Genomic DNA, 23,867 nt, shown 5'->3' with positions numbered 1-23,867 from the left:
TCTTTTCATAATGGTGAATCAAGTCATCAAAGAAGGGACCATTCACCATGAGTGAAGGTATCTAAAAGAATTTGTCTCAAGCTTTTAAGTAGATTCTGTAGTTTAAATAATATATACTTACAGAAAGCTGCATAAATTAGGTGTAAAGCTTGATCAGTTTTCACAAAATGAACACATTGGCTAACTATAACCTAGGTCAGGAAATAGAACATCACTGGCAGCTTAGTAGCCTCCTTTTTGACCTCTTATAGTCATTAACAATTTCCTATCTGCCCAAAGGTAATTACTATCCTGATATCCATCTATACAATTTATGGAGATAACTTGTTATATACAGGATGACAAAATATGTACATTGTGTCATATTCACTTAACATTAATAATTACCCACATCATTACATATATCTGTAGTCAATTTTCATGTGTTAATACATTGAATAAATATTATGAATATGTCATTATTATTCATTCTGATGTCTTGATGATGATTTGAGAGAAATATTAACCAGTTTCAGGCGATTTCAAATAGTGTGGCCATAAACATTTTTGTATATGTGTTTTGGTGAACATAAATATTTCTGTTGAGTGTATTCTTACGAGTGGAATTACTACATCCATGGACACGTATGATTTCCATTTAATTAGATACTGCCAGTTTTCAAAAGCAATGAAACCAATTTAGACTCCCACCACTATTATATAAAATTCTGATTTCATTTTTTTAGGGAATATTACTTAATTTCTAGACATAAGGTGATTTTATAGTGATTTTGCTGTTATTAATTTCTAGTTTTTTATAGTCAGTGAAGAAATTCTCTCTGATTAAAATCCTTTGACATTTGTTGCAGCTTACTTTATAGACTTGCATATGGTCAGTTTTTGATAACTACTCAACATCTCCTTGATGTATTAGTCAATTTTCACACTGCTATAAAGAACTACCTGAGACTGGGTAATTTATTAAAAAAAGAGGTTTAATTGACTCAGTTCTGCATGGCTGGGGAAGCCTCAGGAAACTTAAAATCATGGCGGAAGGTGAAGGGGAAGCAAGGCACATCTTACCATGGTGGCAGGAGAGAGAGAGAGACAGACAGAGAGAGAGAGAGAACGGGAAGGTGCTGCACTTTTAAACCATCAGATCTCATGAGAACCCACTCACTGTCATGAGAAAGCAAGCGGGAAATCCACCCCCATGATCCAATCACCTCCCACTAGGCCCCTCCCCTGACATGTAGGGATTACAATTCAACATGAGACTTGCATGGGGACACATGGCCAAACCATATCACTTGATAAAGAATGTACATTCTGCAGTTGTTGGTGCATTGTTTTATATTTGGTCAATTAGGTCAGATTAGTTATAAGCGTCCAAATCTTTTATAATCTTATAGACATTTTTGGTATGATTTTTCTTTCTGTTACTAAGATGGGAATGTTAATATCTCCCATTATGGGCCTGGCGTGGTGGGAGGCCAAGGCGGGTGGGGAGGCTAAGGTGGGAGGCCAAGGCGGGTGGATCACAAGGTCAAGAGTTCAAGACCAGCCTGGCCAATATGGTAAAACCCCATCTCTATGAAAAATACAAAAATTAGCTGGGCATGATGGTGCATGCCTGTAATCCCAGCTACTCAGGAGGCTGAGGCAGGAGAATCGCTTGAACCCAGGAGGTGGAGGTTGCAGTGAGCCGAGATCACGCCACTGCATTCCAGCCTGAGAGACAGAGCAAGACTCCATCTCAAAAAAAAAACAAAAAACAAAAAACAAAAAACAAAAACAAATATATATATATATATTTGTGTGTGTGTGTGTGTGTGTGTGTGTGTGTATATATACATATATATATCTCCCATTGTGATAATTCAGCTTCCGTGTATAGTCTTGCATTTTTTGCTGTATATATTTTGAAGGTACATTATTAGATGCATAGAGTTTCTTTTTTTTTAATTTTTTTTGAGGCGGAGCCTCACTCTGTTGCCCAGGCTGGCGTGATCTTGACTCACTGCAACCTCTGCCTCCCGGCTTTAAGCAATCCTCCTGCCTCAGTCTCCAGAGTAGCTGAGATTACAGGTGTGTGCCACCACGCTCAGCTAATTTTTGTATTTTTAGTAGAGACAAGGTTTCGCCATGTTGACCAGGCTGGTCTTCAAGACCTAAGGTGATCTGCCCACCTAGGCCTCCCAAAGTGCTAGGATTTCAGGTGTGAGTCACCGCACCCGGCCTAGAGTTTTGTTTTAATCTTCTTTGTGGAGGAATGTGAAGGATTATTCCTAGTAATGCTTCTTTCCTTACACTCTATGTTGTCTGGTATTAATTTATACGCATTAGTTTTCATTGGATTAGTATTTGCATGGAATAGCTTTTTTCCATTCTTTTACTTTCAACCTTATTTTGTTCCTTTATGTATCTTTATAATTATGTCTTATATGCAGCATTTATTTTGGATTGTTTCATACAGTTTGATAATTTTTAAAAATTAGAATATTGAGTCTATTTATCTTTGTGGGTATACTTTTGTTTTTTGCTTGCTTTTAATTTTTTTACTAAAGTGAAATTTTCCTACAGTGAGACCTATACATATATCTTATCTATAATATGATAACTTCAAAAAAGTATATACTCATACAAACCACTCAATCAAAATATAGAATATTTCCATCTTTCCAGAAAGTTCCCTGGGTCACATTCCAGGCAGTCTCTACTCCCACAGACTACCATTTTTCTGAGCTCTAACTCCATAGACTGGATATGTACTTCATATAAATGAATCATACAGCATGTAAACTTTTGTGTGTATGGTTTCCTTTATTTTGCATGATACATGCTTACCATTTATAAGTTTTTTTTTATTGCTGAATAGTGTTATATTGTATGACTGGTTCTTTTTTTTTTTTGGTGATATACAGTTGAATTGTTTCCAGTCTTCATATATAATGAATAAAGATTCCATAAGCATTTATATGTACATACGTTCTTATTTTTCTTAGGAAAAATTCAATGGGGTGAAATTTCAGGGTCAGAGAATAGATGTATATTTAATTTTACATAAGAAACTGTGAAAAAATTTTCCCAAGCCATTGCACTACTTTACAATTTTACTAAGCCATGTGTATGTGATATAACCACTGATATATTTGACATTAAATCTATCGTCTTACTCTTTTCTACTTGTTCTGCCTGTGACATTTCTTTTTTATGCAAGTTTTTTCGTATTTATTGCATTTCATAAAATATTTTATCACTCCACTTTCCTTTCTTTAACTTTGTAGGTAGACATTAGTTACAAACCGTATTAGAAGTCACTGTATGTATCCTTAACCTATAAGACTCTAATATAAATTGTATCTTTATCACCTCTTATACCTTATGGAGATCTTAGACCCTTTAACACCAGTTACTGTCATTCTTGCTTTTTGGATTATTATAATCATTCATTTTACTTCTATAAATATTTCTACCACATAAGGTGAAATTATATTTATTTTCAGTCAATATTTATTTAGATTTACCCACATATTTAAAATTTCTTTTTTTATTGTTTCTTGCATTTCTGTGCTTCTGTTACAATTTTCCTTTTGCTCGAAAAAACGTTTTAATATTTCTTGTATGCAGATGTGTTGGCAAAAATTTGTTATAGTTTAAGTTTGCTTAGAAAAGTATCTCATTTTAGAAGACTATTATTTCTTGGCATAGATTTCTAAGTTGGCTGTTTCTTTTTTCTTGAAAGATATCATTTCGTTGTTTTCTGGATTTATTTATTTCTATTGAGAAATTTACTGTGAAAAGTATTTTGCCCCTTGAAAGTAAAAGCTTGTAATTTTTCTGTAGCAGCTTTGGAGGTTACCTCTTTTCTTTTGTTTTCAGTAGATTTTACTAATTTACTGAGGCATGGTTTTCATTGTATTTACTCTACTTTGGGTTCACATCGCTTTTTGAATCTGTGGGTTGATAACTTTTATTAGTTTTGAAGAGATCCTGGCTATTATCTTCATAAATGTTGTTTGTTTTACTTTTGTTCTTTCTCTCCTTTGGGACTCTAATCACACACATATTAGACCTTGGCATCTTGTCTCACGTTCTCTGAAGAGACAAGCTTTGTTCTCCCTCTGTTTTAATCTGGATATTTTTTGTAGTCACCTGTTTTCCAGATCATTGTCTTTTCTTCAGTTGTGTCTAACCTGTCATTATGGCGATCTGTTGCATGTTTATTTTAGTTTATTTTAATTTTTAGATCTAGAGATTTCTTCTTCTTTGAATAGATTTCAGTTTTCAAATGCAATTCCTCATTTTGCCAAGTATGTTCTTGAGTTTATTGGAAAGTCTGCCTCATAACTCCATTATATCTATTACATCACCTTCTGTTTCTGTCATCCACTTTCTCACTGGGTCTCCTTTCAAATTGTTCAGTTTGTGCTTACCTTCTCTCCAATATTATGGCTCCTTGGGGGTTGGACTCCAAGTTTTAGCTCTCCAGTTTGGTGAGACTGCAGGAAACTCTGGGATTGCTTAGGGAGAAAAGTGGCATAAAATAGGAGACTCATCTCAATGAATTTCTCTGATCTTTGTGATCTTGACTCCTTTAGGTCGGGGCTGCTCTGCTAGCTCTCTAAAACTTTCAGGCAAATTCTAATTTTTTTTTTTTTCGTCATTGTCTTGCTCTGTTGCCAAAGATAGAGTCACTGGCGTGCTCATGGCTCACTGTTAGCCTCAACCTCCCAGGCACGGGCTATCTTCTCACCTCAGTCTCCTGAGTAGCTGGGACCATGCCTGGCTTATTAATTTTTTTTTTTTTTTTTTTGTAAAAACAAGGTCTCCCTGTGTTGCCCAGGCTGGTCTCAAACTTCTGGCCTCAAGTGAGCCTTCTGCCTCGGCCTTCCAAAGTGTTGGGATTACAGGCATGAGCCACACGCCTAGCTTCAAGCAGATTCTTAAAAAGTATTTTGTTAAGCTTTTCTAGTTGTTCTGGGTATGAAGACCAGTCAACACTAGTCTGTCATAGCCAATGGTATGTACCTTATGCTTTCATAGCAAAGCTAAATGATTTAATAGCCATAGTACCACTGCGGTTGCACTTTAATCCAAAGGCCCCTGGGATTTTTAGCTTCAGGAGAGAGGCAAGCTGCCATCAGGAAAAAACCGATCAGCTGTTCTTCCAAATCAGCCAGAAGCAAAGCTTAGAGAAATTGAACTAGTATGTCCTTGGCCATACTACCTCCCAGACATATTTCTGGAAAGAACAGACACAGGATAAAGTCTGGTCTGAGTAGCTCTGAGCTATTCATGAAAATTTCACACCTGAATTTTCACATTTTTTGCATGATTACTATATTATGGAAATAGTAAAAAAATGAGGAAATCTCCTTACCCTTACAAGCAGAAGTGGAGACTGATACAATTATGACATCAACTTGTGCAATGACTGTGCGATTAGTTGAACTATCTTAATAATCAAGTCCATTGCCCTCCTCCAAAGCACACCACACACACCTCCCCTCACCAAACCCCAAACCAGTATGCGTTAATTTAAATTTAGGATAAATCAAGAGAAATATTGTCAGCTTCTGTTTCAACTTTAATTGAACTAAAATACCACAAGAATTACTTTTTATTTTCTAAATTTTCAGATTAAAAAAATTTAGCAAAAATGGAACTAGTATGACTAAAAGACAAAATGCAAAATTAACAAAATAAGTACTATAATAAATCAGAGTAATGAAATTAGAAAATAAGTTTATAAAGACAAATACAGTTCACTCATTTCCTTTCAGTTGTAATGAATTTCATCCTTTACTACTGCGACTGTATTATTGCTGTTTACATTGTAACTGCATTATAATGCATTTCTGTACAGGTAATTTGATTTTCTTTCTTTTTAAAAATCTAGTCCTATTTTAATTGTGGTAGGGGAGGTCATTATTTAAATGATACTATAAGGAATGCATAAGGAAAAATAATTTATTTGGTAAAGTCAACTCTTCCTTCTCATTTATGTTTTCCAAATTTGAAATATCCATTATTAATTTTTTAAAAAATGAAACATAGGTGTTTTAGAGTGGATATAAATTATAAGTAATTCTGGTTCCCTAGTCAAGAAAACGGAATTGTATTTGAGGTAATATGACAGATTTTGAAAACACAATTAGAGCCTTTGATATTAATAAACACATATTTATCTAAATTAATGTTTGATACCTGAAATCTTTTACTGGTACATTGTCAAGAGACTTACTCCATAGGAGGAACACCTGTATTCCTATGGTTCTGAGGCCATATTTAATACTCAGCATGCCCTTAAATGTTACAATAATATGAATTTATGTTTTAATCAGAACAATAAATGTAGCCTTATATGTTCCTTAAGTTCCCATTCTCTTTATTCGCTTTCCTTTTCTAGTTGTCTAAATGCCAGAACCCTGCATGTTAGTTTTGCTTAGAAATGCTTGAACCAGACTGCCAAAAACCTTTTCCTACAGCTTTAAAAAACCATTTCTCAGACGTATAGGAATTCTTATTTGTTGAAAATCTGCATGAATCTAAAATTAAACACAACAACAGCAATTCATGTTGAAAAGAATTTGTAAAGAAGGAAACCATGGCAACAGAATCATTTATTTTTAACTGTACCAACCCTTATCTCTACTTTCACCCCCAAACTAAGCACACTAAAGCCATAGCCTTTTCTAGACTGCCTTATCCCCACTGTAATTTTGCAACAGTCAAAAATAGCAACAGGAATTGTCATATTTCCATTACTAAGTACTGTGCATGCCATGCTTCTCTTCCTCTTTACTTGCTCACATTATCCTGCAGACAGCCTTTGAGGAACTTTTGTGGTTGTCAAGGGGAAGCTCAGCTATTGCATACTGCAGGGGCAATGTCACTGCTAATGCCAACGACAGGCTCTCTAGTGGTTAGATTGAGGTCCTGACTTAATTCCTCAGAGATCCCACATCTTATCAGAAGTGAGCTGACCACACAGGACAAGAGCAGATGTAACTGCAGCATATCACAACATAGCATCCCTTGGCTCCCGGGGATGCTGTCTGTACACATATCTGAATAGCTCTGTTTTGCTACACCACTGCCTTTTATCTTCCTGGTCATACTTACATCGCAATGCCAAGAGAACTTAAACTTACAACATGCATGCTTTCCTTAACCAGAGGCTTACATACTACAGGAAAAGGTTATTTTTGTTAAAATGTCTTAAAAGTGATCATCAAAACTTTTCATGGGATTGATAAAGTTGGAAAATGTCAATGTATTTTCCCATTAGTAATTTCAAAAACAAATTACTTGTAAGACCAGTCTAAGTCTGAAAATCTAGTCGCCCGTTTTATTAAAATACCAACTGATAGGATATGGTATTTAAAATGTGTCTTTTGCAATTCGTTTTTCTGTTTTGATTTCTGTTAGCTCACTTGCATGAGGAACTTAGGGTGTTCAGAAATAAGGGTTCATTCCTCCTTGATTCGGTTGAGCTAGTCATCCCACAAGGGCCCTGAGAGAAACACAGGCTTCATTATGGAAGATCAAAGACTTGGGTAATACAAATAGGTACAAGAATATGTTTGAAGGCATGAGGGGCACTAACCCAGTAACCCAATTGAATCACATGGAAAATTGATCTTATATTTTCTGAAATAAATGGAAAATCTGATGGTTAAAAGGACACTGGCCCGTTTATCTATGAACCATACTCAGGGTTAAATAAGAGACCAAGAGAAGGCTACGTCTGGTAATGTGCTGGTTATAGCAATAGGAGAGCAGAGGCACTGACTCCTTTTTGGTTCATTTACACTTCTTTTTTTATCTGTTCCTGTCATTTGTTCCCATGGCCCATTTCTCCTAATTGCTCCCATTAGACTGGTCTGTAGGTCCATTTGCCTGACTTTTCTTCACCAAAGGCTTTCTGGAGTATGATCCAAGGTTACCAGGGCTATCTGCATAAAAACATTGACAAGTTCTCACATAGATACTTAACAGAAAGAATGAATATCTACCAATGGCAAAGTGTCACGTTTTCTCTGAAGTAAAGGAAAACAAGAAAAACGTTGTTTGGAATTCTTTGAAATCAGACGAAGAGAAAACTACGTTGCTTTTCAGCTTCAGTACAGAAAACAAAATCTGCCTCTCTTTGGAGGAATTATGAAGAGAAAAGCAAGAATATCATATAGTTTTTCTGTTTCCACAGCTGCAGTTACTTTATTTTCTGTGATTGCTTTTTTGTTTCCAAGATTTCCCATTTTTGGTAGCAGCTCTGAGGATTTATTCGGCAAATATTTATTTTGCCCCTACAAGGTATGAGTCACTGCCCATGACAAATGATAGCTGTGGAAGTCTGGCCACGGAAGCACAGAAACATGAGGGAGTCTAGGTGTAAATAAGGTTTTGAATAGTCATCTCTCACCATCCTAGAGACACGAGAAAGAAAGCTGCTTATTCAGCAAAGAAAAAACAATAAGAGCACAAAAATAAGAGAAAGGACACAAATTTTTTTTTCCCCACAATTTGTGGAGTATTGCTAAATGACTGTCTTTGAAAGAAACCACATTTTGACACTATAATTTGATAAAGAAATAAGAAAAAATAAAAGTTTATTCTTTCTGAGCCTGTGGCCGGCCTTGTAATAGTCAAACTGATCAATTTGGATACCTTTGCATTGAAAAAATACTAAAAAGTTGATAAAGCCCAGGCTAACAATTTTTGTGATTTGGATATGAAATTGGACATTTATTAAACATATTAATTAGGTAAGCAAGTGGTAAAGGACATTTTGAAATATCTGAACAAATTGCTCTTGGATCTCCATGGTGCACCTATTCTCAGGAAGATACAAGTATTTGAATTCTTTGTTGCTGTAAGGAAACAGTAATAAAAAGAACAATGATGTTAGCTTGAGGAGAATAGATTTATACTTTGATATTTTGTTTATAGCTAACTCTTAAATGGATGTTTTAAAGTGTCTGATGTATATAATAGGATAACAATAATAAATACATGAGGCAATCAAGGCAAGGGAAAAAGCAGGGTGGAAAACAACTGAGGTTAAGCCAGAGGAGCAGGAATGTAAAGCGTCATTGCCGTGGGGCACTGCCTGCTTACCAGGAGAGAGCCACTGTTTTGTTCCTGACCTTTCTGGCCACTGTCCTAAATAGGAACCACGCAGTTACATGTTTCAGAGTGTCCGTGAGCTAAATCCCAAAGAGTCATTCAGAAGAAGCATGACTATTCCCAGTTCTTAGGCTTGAGAGAACTTTCTCCCTCCCATGGGTCCTCATAAAAACGTCAGTGCATCATCTGGTGCAGCTCCTGGAGAGGGTCCTCAGCAGCAGCCAGGGGAATCTCAAGGAGAAGCTGCCTCCCAGCATGTCCCACACAGCCACTCCATAAACAAAGCCACTTCACCTCTGGGTGACCAGGATGGTTCAACTGGAAAGGCTGGTGGCCTCTTGGGCTCCATCCAGCAGTAAAAATCTATTCCTTGGAGTCTGATGATTACATTAGGTCTTTAAAAAGCTCTGCTTGCTAACATTTTTTTTAGCCTAGTAAGGCAGAATATTCTTGAATTAAGACTGAGTAAATGTCCTATGTATTCAGACTTCTTACTCATTGATTTACTGTACGAGACAGAGTCCAAAAAGGAAACAGAATCAACACCAGTAATTTATCAGGGAATATTTAATAGAAAGAAATACTAACTGGTAGCAGGCGAGTAGCCACTCAGAGGGTATAAAAGAGAATTCAAGGAATTCCCTTGAATTCTCTGAAAGTCCCAAATGAAGAAATACACTTGGAGAAGGGGGTTCCTCTCCAGCACTAAGATTCAGACTTCATTGGAGTCTAAATTCATTGTGGCTGGACCTACTGGATGGCAGAGAAGTTGGATTGCTTCAGGCCAAATCTGGTCCATGGCCAGCTGGCTGGGACTGGTGAGCTGGGAAATCTGGGTAGGAACTGGCATTCAGAAAGCTTTCCACTGAGGTCCAAGCAAAACTGGCTGGAGGGCATGTGCCACATCACCTCTTGGACACACACCTCCAACTGCTACACTCTAGAACAAGAAGACAGGAAGCAACCAAATCAAGAGAAGTCTCTTCCTCTGGCACTGTCCCTCCTCTGATGTCTTCCACGGACAAAGATTAACATGATGCTGATTAGCAAACGATAAGTCTTTTAGGGTTCCATCTCCAGTGTTCCAAAGCAGGGCAATGAAGGGTGAATTTGGAGCACAGGGTCAATAAATGGGTAACTGGCATACCTACTGTGAACCCCCAAAATCTGAGATTGGTCTCAGTAATTAAGAAGTTTATTTTGCCAAAGTTAAGGACGTATGCCTGTGACCAGCTTCAGGAGGTCCTGACGACACATGCCCAAGGTGGTCAGAAACAGCTTAGTTTTATACATTTTAGGGAGACATGAGACATCAATCAACTTGTATAAAATGAACACTGGCTCTGTTCAGAAAGGCTGCGACAACTCAAAGCAAAGGTGGGACAACTTGAAGTGTGGAGGGGGCTTCCAGGTCATAGGTAGATAACAGACAAATTGTTGCATTCTGAGTTTCTGATTAGCCTCTCCAAAGGAGGCAATCAAATACGCATTTACCTCAGTGAGCAGAGGGTTGACTGAATAGAATGGGAGGCAGGTTTGCCCTAAGTGGTTCCCAGCTTGACTTTTCCCTTTAGCTTAGTGATTTTAGGGCCCCAAGATGTATTTTCCTTTCACACTACTTTTCCCCAAATCATTAAATTCCAAAATATGTAATGCACATTTATGAATGCTCATTACACATTTTATGCTACAATAAATAAAGTGATGCATTTTACAGTTTTCAAGGAATTGCGGTAAGAAACAGTGGCAGTGGAGTCTAAGGCATCTGTAGTTTTTCTAATAGCCCATAGGCAGCTGACAATGAATGTTTGTCAAATAAGCATGCTGTATTGCTATATTGACTTTCTGATATTCATGCATAGAAGCTTGTGATTCAGACCATTACAACATCATTCAGTAAGCCAGTAATTGTCAGAAAAAGGATACCATAATTTGAGTGAATGCGAATTCATTTATTTGGTCAGTCAACAAATATTTGATGAATACCTACTGTATGTTAGGTATTGGGGATATAGAGCAAGGCAAACGTTTAATACCCTTAAAGACTTTAAAGTGATAAATGTCTTGAGGAAGATGCGTAAGTGCTACGACAGCAAATAATGGGGAGACTTCATCTACTCAGGAAGGTTGGGAAGAATTTATAATTGCAAGAGGTGCAATTGAGGTTGAACTGAAAGAGGGAGTTAGTTGCCTAATGGCAGGGTGTAGTGGGAAGAGGTATTTCAGGACTGGGGAATATCATGTGCAAAGATCCTCTGATGAGAAAGAGCCTATGTTCAAGGAAATGAAATAAAGTCTGTGTGGCTGAAGCATGGGGATAATGGAAAGGGATCATTGAGGGACATGAATTCTCCGGCAGATTTCATTTGCACCATTGATTCTCCTGGGTCTCCAGTTTACCTGTCTACACTGCAGATTTGGACTTGCTAGCCTTCATAATCATGGAAGCCAACTCCTTATAACAAATCTCTTTCTCTCTATATGTGCATATCCTATTGGTTCAGTTTCTCCGGAGAACCCTGACTATTACAGACCTTAATAGGTAGGAAAACACCTTAAATCCTTCTTCAGGATTTCATTCCATCTCACTAGTTTATCACTGAGGGCAATTTCCCCCTCGTGGAAACATTTAGCAATATCTCAAGATGTTTTTGGTTGTCATCACTTAGGGATAATATTCCTGGCATCTAGAGGGTAGAGATTAGGCTAAGCCTCCTAAAATAAAAAAAGACAGTCCTCTCCCCACCCCCATAAAGAATTATCCCACAGTTGAGAAACCCTGCTCCATCTGAATGGATAGCCACTGAACTATTTTATGCAGGACTCTGGGTGGAGAGTTAGGGTGGGTTGAGGGAGGGAGGACAGTGAGAGTGATCTTTTGCGTTTCAAAAGTATCTTGCTCTGGGGAAAGCTAATAGTAGATACAGGTTGACATCAAAGGGGTCATAAAGAAATTACTGTCACTATTAGCCATGTGAAGCCTAAAGTAAAATTTGTTTACTATCTTATATAGTAGTATTAATTTTTTTTTTTTTTACCATGACTATAAAAACTGCACCCATCCCTCAGGAGGATGGAGAAAGTCAGTGACATTATTCCTTCAAATGGCTTAACATAGGGGAGAAAATTAAAACATGGATAATATTCGTCGTTTAGTTATCTCATTCCGATGACATGTGTTGCAGATTTTCATGAAATTAAGGAATCTATTTTCTATCAACTCAACTTTCAGATCTGTAAACATTTTCAGGTAAGAAAGCAATGCAACAAATTCCCCCAAATTTCCATATGGTTAAAAGCTATTGAAGCCTAGCTCTACAGGAAGTCATAAATATTCTAGTGGAAAGGTAATGAAAACTAAATCCTGAGAGTTTTAATTGGAAGCCACAGGACCCTTAGCTGAGATCTGAGGGGAAAGAATTTTGACTGCTCTAGGAAGTATTTGGTATTGTGGTGATAGATCTGAAAATGAGTAAAAAGTACATTCAGGCAGCATAGGATGTCACAGGCTGGCCACTGTTAAGTATTTTTTTCAGCAGTTATCAGCCCATTCAAATGACCCTACCTCTAACTCAGGAAGGGTAATATTTTAATCCTCTGGGCATCTTTTTGTCTAATCTTTTTCTGTGTAGCCACCATAAAACCTATAGGCTGCAGATACACTGCTATAAACAGATTTATGTAAGAATTTTAGAAGAGATTTTGTTTTCAACTCTCTTTAAAATGAATTACAAATATTGAAAGTCTTTGTTGCAAAGGCTTTAACTAAATGAGTATTTATTTGGCAAGCTCTTAATTTTCCTTTTAAATTCTGATTGAACCAGGTGTATTGGCTCACCTAAACTGACTTCATTAAGATGCCAATTTTCACTGTTTTCGAAGAATCAAACACGTGTTTTGAGCTTCAGAGAAAGAGAAACTGCCAGGAAAAAACAAAACAGTGGATTGTGAATGAATGCAAAAAGTAGGTGGAAATAGCTAAAAATAAAACTATTCCCAAAGCAAATATTAAAATACTTCTGTCTTGGTGCAAAAATAAAAAAATAAGAATCTCCATGCTGGCTGGGCAGTAAAAATAACCACAAAACATCCCATAAGTAGACAAATCCTAAAGTATTATGATCCAAGAGATTTCATTCATTCTCATCTTGGTGAAAATGTATACATCATTCTTTGTTGTGCCGAACCTTCTAGACACTTTAATTAATGTATATCTTCAAGCTTTTTTCTCCTTATTACTTGCTTAAAACAAGCAAGCAAACAAACTTCAGTATTAGAAAGGAAAACTTGTGAAAACTCGAAGCATGTGTTACCAATCAGCAGTGTGTATTAAATAGATTCTGAATAGTTGCTGTTATCGTAAAGACTAAATAAGGTTTGGGACTTAGAATTATATGTGTTAAGTGGTTGAATATTCTACCCGGAGAGCTTGTATGTACGCTTTTGCAAGCCTGGTTTCCTCTTCTGTACTTGAGTTAGCTCCAACACTACATTTTATTCCCAAAGTTTGCACATATTCACCTTTCACTCACAATCTTGTAAAAAGGAATTGCATTTCTTTGGAAATGGAAACAATCTAGAAAGTGAGTAAAAGGAGGTATTGATAACACACAGCTGTGAGATGATGTCTGCAATTTTTAGTGACTAGAGTGCAAAGTACAAGAAGTATAATTTATTAAAACACCAATCTTTCCACCTCTTACTACATTATATTTTAAATCAAAGAAAGTAAAGATTTTTAAAAGAGGGAACATGAATCCAGGTGTTTACACTGTAGTCATTGAAATCAATCTACGCCACTGGAGGAAACTTTATATGTTAGAGCATTTTCCTCCATGCTTTGTAATTTTTTTTTATACTTATTCTCTCTTTGCCTGATGGTTGGCGGACAAACTATTTGCAAACATTTATATGACTTCTGCTTATGTGTTCCAGAGGGGAAAAGGCCTTTTGTTGTAGATAGTAAAAATCAAGCGAAACAGATAGGGTCATGATTTGCCAAAGGTCAAAGGTCATGACAAGTGAGTGACTCAAGAAGCCTTGAGGTCAAAGGTGCAGCTGGAATCCCATAACCTCCACTCCACTTTTTACATGACAAAGGAAAGCTGTGCTTTCCTAACTTCTGTGAAGCAATCTAGCTACATGTTCACATTTTTCCTTGAAAAATTATTTTCAGATGATTCTGCCCATGATTATTTTCTCCCTTGAAACCAAGTGGCATGAAATAGGCTTTTATATAAATTGAATGTCTCCTTAGCCTTTTATTAGTATTCTATATCGGAAACCTAGAAGAGGAAGAACTAACAGAGATTAATATGTGTTTTTTAAATGGAAAATAAGCACATTTTTTAGATCAACACAGACTAAAGAAGTACATTTATCCTCTTTGTTATTTTCTTTTTCAATCCCTTGTGTATTTACTGACTGTACCTAAAAATGTTTTTCTTGCAAAAGTAACTGAGAGTAATAGTGATCTCTTATGCTTTCCATTTGGAACATGTTCTTCTGGTAAATCCTTAATACAGCTCCAAAAATAAGGTTTTGTAACAAGAACCATTCTGGTGTTAATGTTTTTTTGTTTTGTTTTGTTTTTCTGATTTAAAGCAATTAAAATTTTAATGATGCCAGGAGGGCCACTGTTTAGGTCAGAATGTCTGTGGCAGATCTCAGGAAATCTCAGTAGCTGCCTATATCTCTACCATGTGAACTGGAGGAAAAATGCAGAACCTTGCTTTTCAACTCCATTGGTTTCTAACCTCTCATGAGCACTTAATTCCTCATAGAGAAGGAAATAGTCACGCTGTAGAATCCTGTGGCCCATGAAGGGTAATTGGATAACATCTTTTGAAAGATTTACAAGGCTGCCAAGGATTTTGCCAGCTTTAAACCTGATTGATTCAGTGTGAAAAGATCTGAACAATTCTGACCTAAAAGTTTAAAGACAGACCTTTCCTGTGAAAGTACAATTTAGAGCCTGTAATAAAATTGTATTGGAAAACACCACATTGAAGAACACAGCCATAAATTGCATTATGTTAAAGGACCCTTTCCCCTTAAATCCTCTGAAAGAAGCCGAATTGTTCACCAGATACTTTAATAATGAAGTGTTTTTGTTTTTGCTCTCCTACCGCCTAAATAAGTCCCTAAAGAAAGACAAACTTGCCAACTACTTTGCCTCTCCAACCAAAAAGTTTGACTTCTTGGTTATATGTACAGATAGAATTTATGTACCTTTTTTTTCTCATTAGGTACAGTAAAGGAAAGCAAAATTTCATTTATCTTTAACAAACAAAGAGTAGACCAAACAGACTTGTCCCGTATTTTAATTTTTCAAAGTGCTAATTCTCATCTCATATTAATTTCCATCTTGACAAAATATACACACTCATGATTAGTGGAATATTTTATGGGTAAGCTCAAATGCTTCTGATGACTCAGACAAATTAATGATTAAACATCTTCCAGCTAATTACTCCAGGCCATTAATTATTTATCCAAGTCCATCAGTCCATCATCTATATTAGCCTCTCTTTTCTACTGCCCATTTTAGAAGAGACAGGTTTGGAAAAACCAAAACATAAGAATTTCAAGTAAATAAAATTAAATAGAATACTTACATTTTTTCTTCTTTTTTCTCTAGAATCTGGGAAATTGAGACCATGGTATTTAGACAAAAGCGTCTTTATCTTTATAAACAATACCTGCTTTGTCACACGCTCACTAACTTTGTGTTTCCTCCTCAAATTTCAGTTTGAAGGATTTAGGGAAAAATGCCATGTGCCCACTTACCTGTGATTTGGGCGCTAGGCCATTTTGCCTTTTGAAATTTCGAATCATACAAACTAGTCTTAGATGTTTAAAATAGGAAGCCTGATACATGTACTAGGCATATTTACAAGTGACCAAGAATGATTGCTCTTTATAGAGGTTGGTGAGAACAGAAACTTTCCAACAAATTGAAAGCCTACTTCCCTCTCATTATTTAAAAAAAAAAAAAGACAAAACAAAAGCAGAACTGTGACATTAAGAAAAAAAAATTGCTTAAGAAATATGTAAAGGAGAGAGCCCTCAGCAGTGTAAAGTAGTTGATAGCATGAAAAGCCACTTGGAAAGGAAAGAGGGGACACAGTGCTGTACTCTCACATTTCTTTCCTGAAGAATTAGGTAGTAAGTTGGCTCAGACTTTCATCTCCTTCCACATCCTACCTAGAGTTAAGTGTCAAGAAGGTTATTTAACCGGCCACCTGACAAACCTCTCCGTCTTGTGAACTAGAACAGCTCCCCCCTTCTGGAAGTCATCGAGGGTCGAACAAATTCCACTGTATCAACGTCCAGCCGATCATTAGCATTTTCTGTAGGATGTGTTGTTTATGATTTTGGTCTACAATAGTCTCTAAACTGGCACAGTCCCCAGAAGTTCTTCAGAACGTTGCAGTCAGTTAAGATGAAAATTGTTAACTCCTGGAAAAATACACCAGAGTGAATGAAGAGACCGATTAAAAATTGTTAATAAAAATATATTTTGACATGTTCACCTCACAAGTATCTTTATACGAGTCATCCTACAGTAAATAAAGGCTTGGAACAGTGAGACAACCTTCCAGGGAGTTCTGATTTTGAGTTCTGGTGCCACCTTGTGGACAGTGGGAGGAAGAGAAGATGCAAAAGAGGCTTGACAGTCATTCTGCAGTAGATCAAGAATGTCATCTGATTAATTTCCTTCATACCCTTTGTATCAAAAACAAAACAAAACAAAAAACTCCAAACCAGAAAAAAAAAAAAGGCAAAACTTTATCACTTTCCAGAGGAGGAACTCTTTAAGGCTTCCCATCAGTTAAAGGATTAAGAGGATTAAGACCAAAACCCGATTTTGCTGACATTCAGGGCCTCTCGCAATCTGATTCTAGCCGATTTTTGCAGCATTACTGGAAAGCACTCTTCTCCATGAATTTCTCATTACAGCAAGACTGGTCTGCTCCTCCCAGATAGTCATTACCTTTGCCCATGTTATCTTCCCATCCAGAATAGACCTTTAGATCCTTTTACAATCTTCCATTTAGAAGGACTTTACAATTGGATTTGATGTCTTCGATGTTGGTGCCTCTCATAAAACTCCCTTCTACGAAGTCCTTGAACCTCTTTTTGAACATCTCTGGGGCAGTGAATTCAACCTGATTGAGATGACTTATGATTTTTTCAGCGATCTCTAGTCGTAAACGCTTTCTTAAGTTGGACATGTACCTTTTGCTCAAGAGCAGGCTGAGTGCTGGATGTATGAGGACTTCTGTGCACAGACTCTGGACCAAGATGAGTTGGGCTCAAACTTCAGCTTTGTAGCTTTCTAGCTGTGTGGCATTGGGCACATAACTTATCTAGGCCTCAGCTGTTTCTTCACCTGTAAAATAAGAATAAAAACACTGCCTACTATCAATCATATCAGTTTTGTAAGTCATCTTATATGTATGAAAGTACTTACAACAGTGTGTACCATGTAGTTGATACTTTGTAAGTGCTGGTTTTATTTATAGCTTTGGGAAGTCATCAAGATGTGGGTGATGATTGCAGTAATGGAAACAGATGAAAAGAGAGTATTGAACAACATATCTCAATGTGCACACTTGGAGCATCCAACCTAAAGATGCCACACTAGTTAAAGTCCCATAGGGATACAAGTTTGGGATATGCTGAACGCTATATACAGATGCATACTGTGTGCATGTATGTACTCTATCTATGCAGATATATGATAATTAGCATAATCGAGGCTCCTAATTCTTGACATATAACAACCCACCTTTGTCTAACGGCATTTCCTAAACTTATGTGACCCATGAATCCTTTTCAAAGTAACATCTTAACATCTCATTAGATATGTATGTTGTAGAAGAAGAATCCTCAACTCAAAACATTTAGGGACAAAGCAAATAATGTAAATGAGGGAAGAAGGCCAGGTAAAATACAGGATGGAGTAGTGTGAGTTATGGAAGTCTAGAGGACGCATGCTTCGCCTAAATGCATTTCACTTTGGCTTGTGAAAAAACACCGTGTAGGCCAAGGAAAACATATCCGAAATCTGAATCTGGGCTGTGTCCAGCAAATTTGTGATTCCCGTAGAGTGAGAAAAGGGAAGTAACTGCATAATCTGGAGAAGAACCAATTTCTAGAGATAAAGAGAAGCCAGAAAAAGAGACTGTGAAGGAAAAGTAGGAGATGTAGCCAGGAAAGAGCAGCATCCTAGAAAGAGAAAGAGGCAAAACAGAGGGGTCTCTGGGTCTCGAGAGGTCATGTTGGTTTCCTATTGCTGCTGTTCTGAATTACCTCACATTTAGTGGCTTAAAGCAACACAAATTTATTATCTTATAATTCTACAGGCCAGAAGTTTGATGTGGGTCTGACTGGGCTAAAATCAAGGTGTGGTCAGGGCTGCGTTACTTCTGGAGGTTCTAGGACAGGGGTCCTCAACCCCCAGGGCCACGGACTGGTACTGCACAGCAGCAGGTAAGTGGCCGGCAGGTGAGAAGCTTCATCTGTACTGAAGGCTGCTCCCCCATCGCTCCACTGGCATTACCGCCTGAGCTCCACCTCCTGTCACATCAGAGCAGCATTAGATTCTCATAAGAGCCCAAACCCTATTGTGAACTGTGTATCTAGGTTGCACACTCCTTATGAGAATCTAATGTCTGATGATCTGTCACTGTCTTCCATCACCCCCAGATGGGACTATCTAGTTGCAGGAAAACAAACTCAGGGCTCCGACTGATTATACTTTATGGTGAGTTGTATAATCATTTCATTATATATTACAACATAATAATAATGGAAATAAAGTGCACAATAAATGTAATGCGCTTGAACCGTCTTGAAACCATCCACCCTCCACAGTCTGTGGAAAAATTGTTTTCCACAAAACTGGTCCCTGGTGCCAAAAAGGCTGGGGATCACTGTTCTAGGAGAAAATCCACTTCCTTACTTTCCTAGCCTCTAGAGGCTGCTTGCAGTCTTTGGCTTACGGCCCCTTCCCCCAGCCAGGAGTGTGGAGTCCTTCTCATATCACACCATCTGACGTCCTCTCCTGCTTTCCCCCACCAAAAGAAATAATCATTTTATTAACTCTAAGCCAAATAAATTAACAAGGCTTTCTAGACACATATTAGGAATTATCACAGTAATATGTTACTGACACAATTAGTAATGTCTCAAAATGTATTGAACTTAACTGCAATATTGTTATGGTTATTTTAGTTGTTAGTGCTATTAATCATATGCATTATTGTTTGATAGTTTTTTGAACTTATATGAGGCAAGGTATAACATGGAGACAAATTATAATTGTGTAGTAATTAATTTTAGGTGTTGAAGAAAATATGCAAGAAGTTGTTGAGCATATCACTGAGGGTGTGTGCAGGCCTCTAATGGCAAAACATTTTGTTTTTATATATGCTTATGATATCTGGTTAAATTATTGCCTTATTAGTAGGAATTTTAAAAAAAACTGATACCAGCTTGAACTCAAGCTGTTATTTTTTCAAATTAACACATAAATATAGGCTAATAAAATACATTTGAAATAATAATTGCCAGTTTTCTCTCTGAGAAAGAAAATTGGAAAATTCTTAGTTTATATATATATTGACTTTTTTTTTTTTTTTTACGGATATTACTTTATGGTAATTTATCTTAGTCCAGGTGCAGTGCCTCACACCTGTAATCCCAGCACTTTGGAAGGCTGAGCTGGGAGGATTGCTTGAGGCTGGCAGTTTGAGACTTCTTCCATTTTAAGGGACCTTGTGATTACAGCTGGTCCATCTGGATATTCTAAGATACTCTCCCTATTTTAACGTCAGTCAGTTGACAACATTAATTCCATTTTCAACCTTAATTCTCCTTTGTCATGTAACACAACATAATGACAAGTTCAGGGGATTAGAACGTGAACATCTCTGGGGGACCATTATCCTGCCTGTGACAGAGGGTAAATAGAATACTGAAGAAAGGCCAAGAATCTCTGAGAGCTGGAACTAGGGCTTTCTCATCCTCTCCTCTCCTCACCTAAACGATCCATCCTCTTACCTTCTACTAATGGGATAGAAAGTTGGGAAAGGAGAATAGAATTGAACCCCATTTGACAAGAAATTATGCACATAATTCACAATGTGTGGCACTAAATAAGGATGGGATGTCTTTTGGTAGGAAGGAAATAGTTTAGGGAAGCAGCTCTATGATGTCTGTGCAAATTAGAGTAAAGATGCCCCGCCTCCCCCCCTCCAACCCCAGGAAGATGAATAAGAAGAGGGACCCTCTTCCAGGAAGATAAATGCCGAAAAAGCTACCTTTTCTCCATCTGGGGACGGATGATACCAAAATGATGCCCCCTTCCAGGCTGGTAAGGTTTGGCTCGGTCCCCACCCCAATCTCATCTTGAATTCCCACGTATTGTGGGAGAGATCCAGTGGGAGGTAATTGAATCATGGGGGCAGGTCTTTCTGTGCTATTCTTATGATAGTGAAGAAGTCTCATGAGATCTGATGATTTTATAAGGCGGAGTTTCCCTGCACAAGCTCTCTCTTTGCCTGCTGCCATCCATGTGAGATGTGACTTGCTCCTCCTTGCCTTCCGCCAATGATTGTGAGGCCTTCCTAGCCACGTGGAACTATGACTCAATTAAACCTCTTTTTCTTCCCAGTCTCGGGTATGTCTTTATCAGCAGCATGAAAACAGACTAATACATAGGCCAGTGCAGTCTTCTGAAGGTCTGCAGAAATGGACAAGTGGCACACCCATGCAGCCCTCGGCTGGGTTCCATTGCATGGGGCACAGTCTTCACAACTGTAGGGGCAGGCAGGAGACAGCCCAGGTTCTGGGCTCCCCTGACCCTCCTGCCCCTCCAACTAGTTCTTTCCTATCAAAAGACATACTACCATTATTTTCATGCTCAGAGACACACTTTTTCCATGGTTTTCCCCAAATTTCTAGGATTTTCTCAGAGCATTTTGTACAGAGCTCTAGAATAGCCCATAGCACATGTTACTTTGGTTTCTTACATAATTATCTTTCTTCTTGGCAGTGAATTCCCAGAGAGCAAAGGAAATTTAATTTTTTTTAACCTCAGTAGAGTGTTTGTATTTATATCATTGAATTTACCACTGATGGGGTATATGAAACAATTTTACTTGATATGAAGATAAATTTTAAAATGTTGCTAGTTAAGTATTTAAGTGTTTATTAGAATATGTATGTGGCATCTTGATATTCATAATGTGGTTCTCAGACTCATCTGAGAGCTTGTGAGAAATGCAGAAATGGCCCCAACCCAGACTGATGGCATCAAAATCATTTTAGCTTTACCCCAGGTGACTTGAGCTCACATCAAAATATGATAAGTGGCCACGGGGGCTCATGCCTGTAATCCCAGCACTTTGGGAGGCTGAGGCAGGTGAATCACCACCTGAGATCAAGAGTTCAAGACCAGCCTGGCCAATATGGTGAAAACCCGTCTCTACTAAAAATACAAAAAATTAGCCAGGCATGGTGGCAGGCGCCTGTAATCCCAGCTACTTGGGAGGCTGAGGCAGGAGAATTGTTTGAACCCAGGAGATGGAGGTTGCAGTGAGCCGAGATCGCACCATTGCACTCCAGCCCAGGCAACAAGAGCAAAACACTGCCTAAAAAAAAAAAAAAAAAGTATGAGAAGCACTGAGAGCACCAAACCCATCATCTAGCAGGTGATACTGTGTAGAATGGGCTGCATTTTAAAAAGATCCATTGATTGAAGTTTCATTTAAAGGAAAATAACACGTAGGTATTGCTTCAATATGACAAATTGTGAAGGAACTAAACAAATGACTGATGTGTGGGAAACAGTGAACTAACGCATGAAGGCGGCCGTAAATGTGTGTGGAATTTGTTGAGTGCTTAATTTTCTGTAACTTTTGACAACATATTGATCTACTAACCTAATAGGTACCTAATTCTTTCTTTCTTTCTTTCCACCTACACCCAGATTTTTTCTTTTTCCTGCCTAACTCACTCACTTCCAGGCTTTGCCTTATACATTTCTTCACTCAGTCATCAAGCAACAGATAGTTTTTGAGCCCTTGTCTATGGCCCATCTTAGGTACCCATAAATGAGTCAGAATCCGTGCTTCATCAATATAACATTGCGTTACCATACATATGGTCTCAGAAATCCCTTTAAGCACTTAAAGTAATTCCTTTATTACTGACAACTTAACTAAGAACAAACCCAACTCTTCTCAGGATTGAGTTAATCACACAGAGCAAGGAACACAGGTACATGTTACCATAGTTACATTGTAACGTGAAGTCCATCAGATTATTACATAAGGAAGTTCTAGCTGCACATGCAAAATCAGCTGAGCCATGTTGGCAATCCGGATTCCACCCAGATGCCACAGGTTTCAGGAATGGAGTCTGCCACTTATTCATTCTAACTTGACGTGCCAGTCATCAGCAGACTTGAGCACTCTCAGGCAAATAACAGCAAGAGGTTAGAAAGCAGAGAAAGAACCCTAGGCTCAGAATTGCTAATTGCTAACTGCTTTGGGGCTACCACTTGGGGCAATACAGTTTTATTCTTGAGATCCTGGGCATAAATTGTTCAACGCTATTATACCTAGCCTAGCCCTCACTAAACCAGTAATCTGAGAAGCAAAATGCCCCACCTATAATTCTTCTCAAATTGTCAAAATACCCATACTTTATGTACAAAATGGAAGATGCTTGTTATGATTCTATGTTGCCTGTTTATGGATAAATCTTTTAAGATGTAACATTACAAACACTGTTAGATTGTGTTATGCTGGTTTGACACTTCCAAATGACTGATTCAAGTGATTCATGAGTGGTTTGGTGTGTGGTTTTAAGATAGAGAGGCAAAGAGCATTTGTGCCCATAGAATATGATTCATTTTTTAAAAAAAACCCTTATTATTTGAAAATTTAGGGAGATTGGCAATCAATACTTTATTCACTGGAGAATTGATTCAACAATCCAATGCAGGTCTAGTATGAATTGTTGATAATTGAAGCATCTTTGTTATCTAAGACATTTAAATGCTCACTTCTGCATGTTATTTTGATGTAAGAGCTATAATTTAATGTTTATCAGGTATCTTAAGTGCTTTATTTGTATCTTCTCATTTAATCATTACAACTTTCATTTTACAGGAGAGAAATCTGAAATCTGAGGTGCAGTTGATTTGAATCCAGGAAATCTAAGGAAAAAGTTCAAGCTCTTAATCATTTCATACTCTCCTTGTTGCTAACTTAAACTTTTTTTTTAAAAAAGTTAATCTTGTCTATGAAGCATGAATCTATAATACTAGGGAAAAAACTGGCTAACTTGAAGAAAAAATAAATTGAAATGAAAAGCAATTAATTCCTCTTAATATGAATAAAGGATGATCTAAATGCTTTTTGAGAAATGATTTCAAGTAATGAAATTTACAGGAAAAAAATCCTCTTTTCTGAATAAGCAATCATGGTATTAATCCTAAGTTCTTTAATCTTTATATTTACATTTGTTCTTAAAGCTTGGTGTTTTCTACCAAAACCATCTGTGTATCTCTGTCTATCTTCACGTGCTCTTTCTGTATACATTCATGCATGCACACACACACAGAGATTTCATTATTTATTCATAAAATAGTTGAAAATCACTGCTTTGGCCCTTTTAACTGTATATAAATCTCTCAGTTCTCTAGTGCTTGGAAAGGAAGTATTTATTTTATTTTATTT

The 23,867-nt window shown here is 37.4% G+C and overlaps 1 long non-coding RNA gene across 1 annotated transcript; it reads left to right on the top strand.

The window, feature by feature from the left end:
• The first annotated feature begins 22,478 nt into the window (after window positions 1-22,478).
• Window positions 22,479-23,543, top strand: LOC109029348 (uncharacterized). The gene is made up of 2 exons (XR_002008409.4): window positions 22,479-22,618; window positions 23,298-23,543. It is a non-coding gene; the product is annotated as an uncharacterized lncRNA (long non-coding RNA).
• Window positions 23,544-23,867: the final 324 nt, after the last annotated feature.

Source organism: Gorilla gorilla, chromosome 14, assembly GCF_029281585.2.
Source record: "Gorilla gorilla gorilla isolate KB3781 chromosome 14, NHGRI_mGorGor1-v2.1_pri, whole genome shotgun sequence".
In the NCBI taxonomy this organism is placed as follows: domain Eukaryota; kingdom Metazoa; phylum Chordata; class Mammalia; order Primates; family Hominidae; genus Gorilla; species Gorilla gorilla.
The sequence above is the reverse complement of the archived record's forward strand: the minus strand, read 5'-3'. Positions and strand labels throughout refer to the sequence as shown.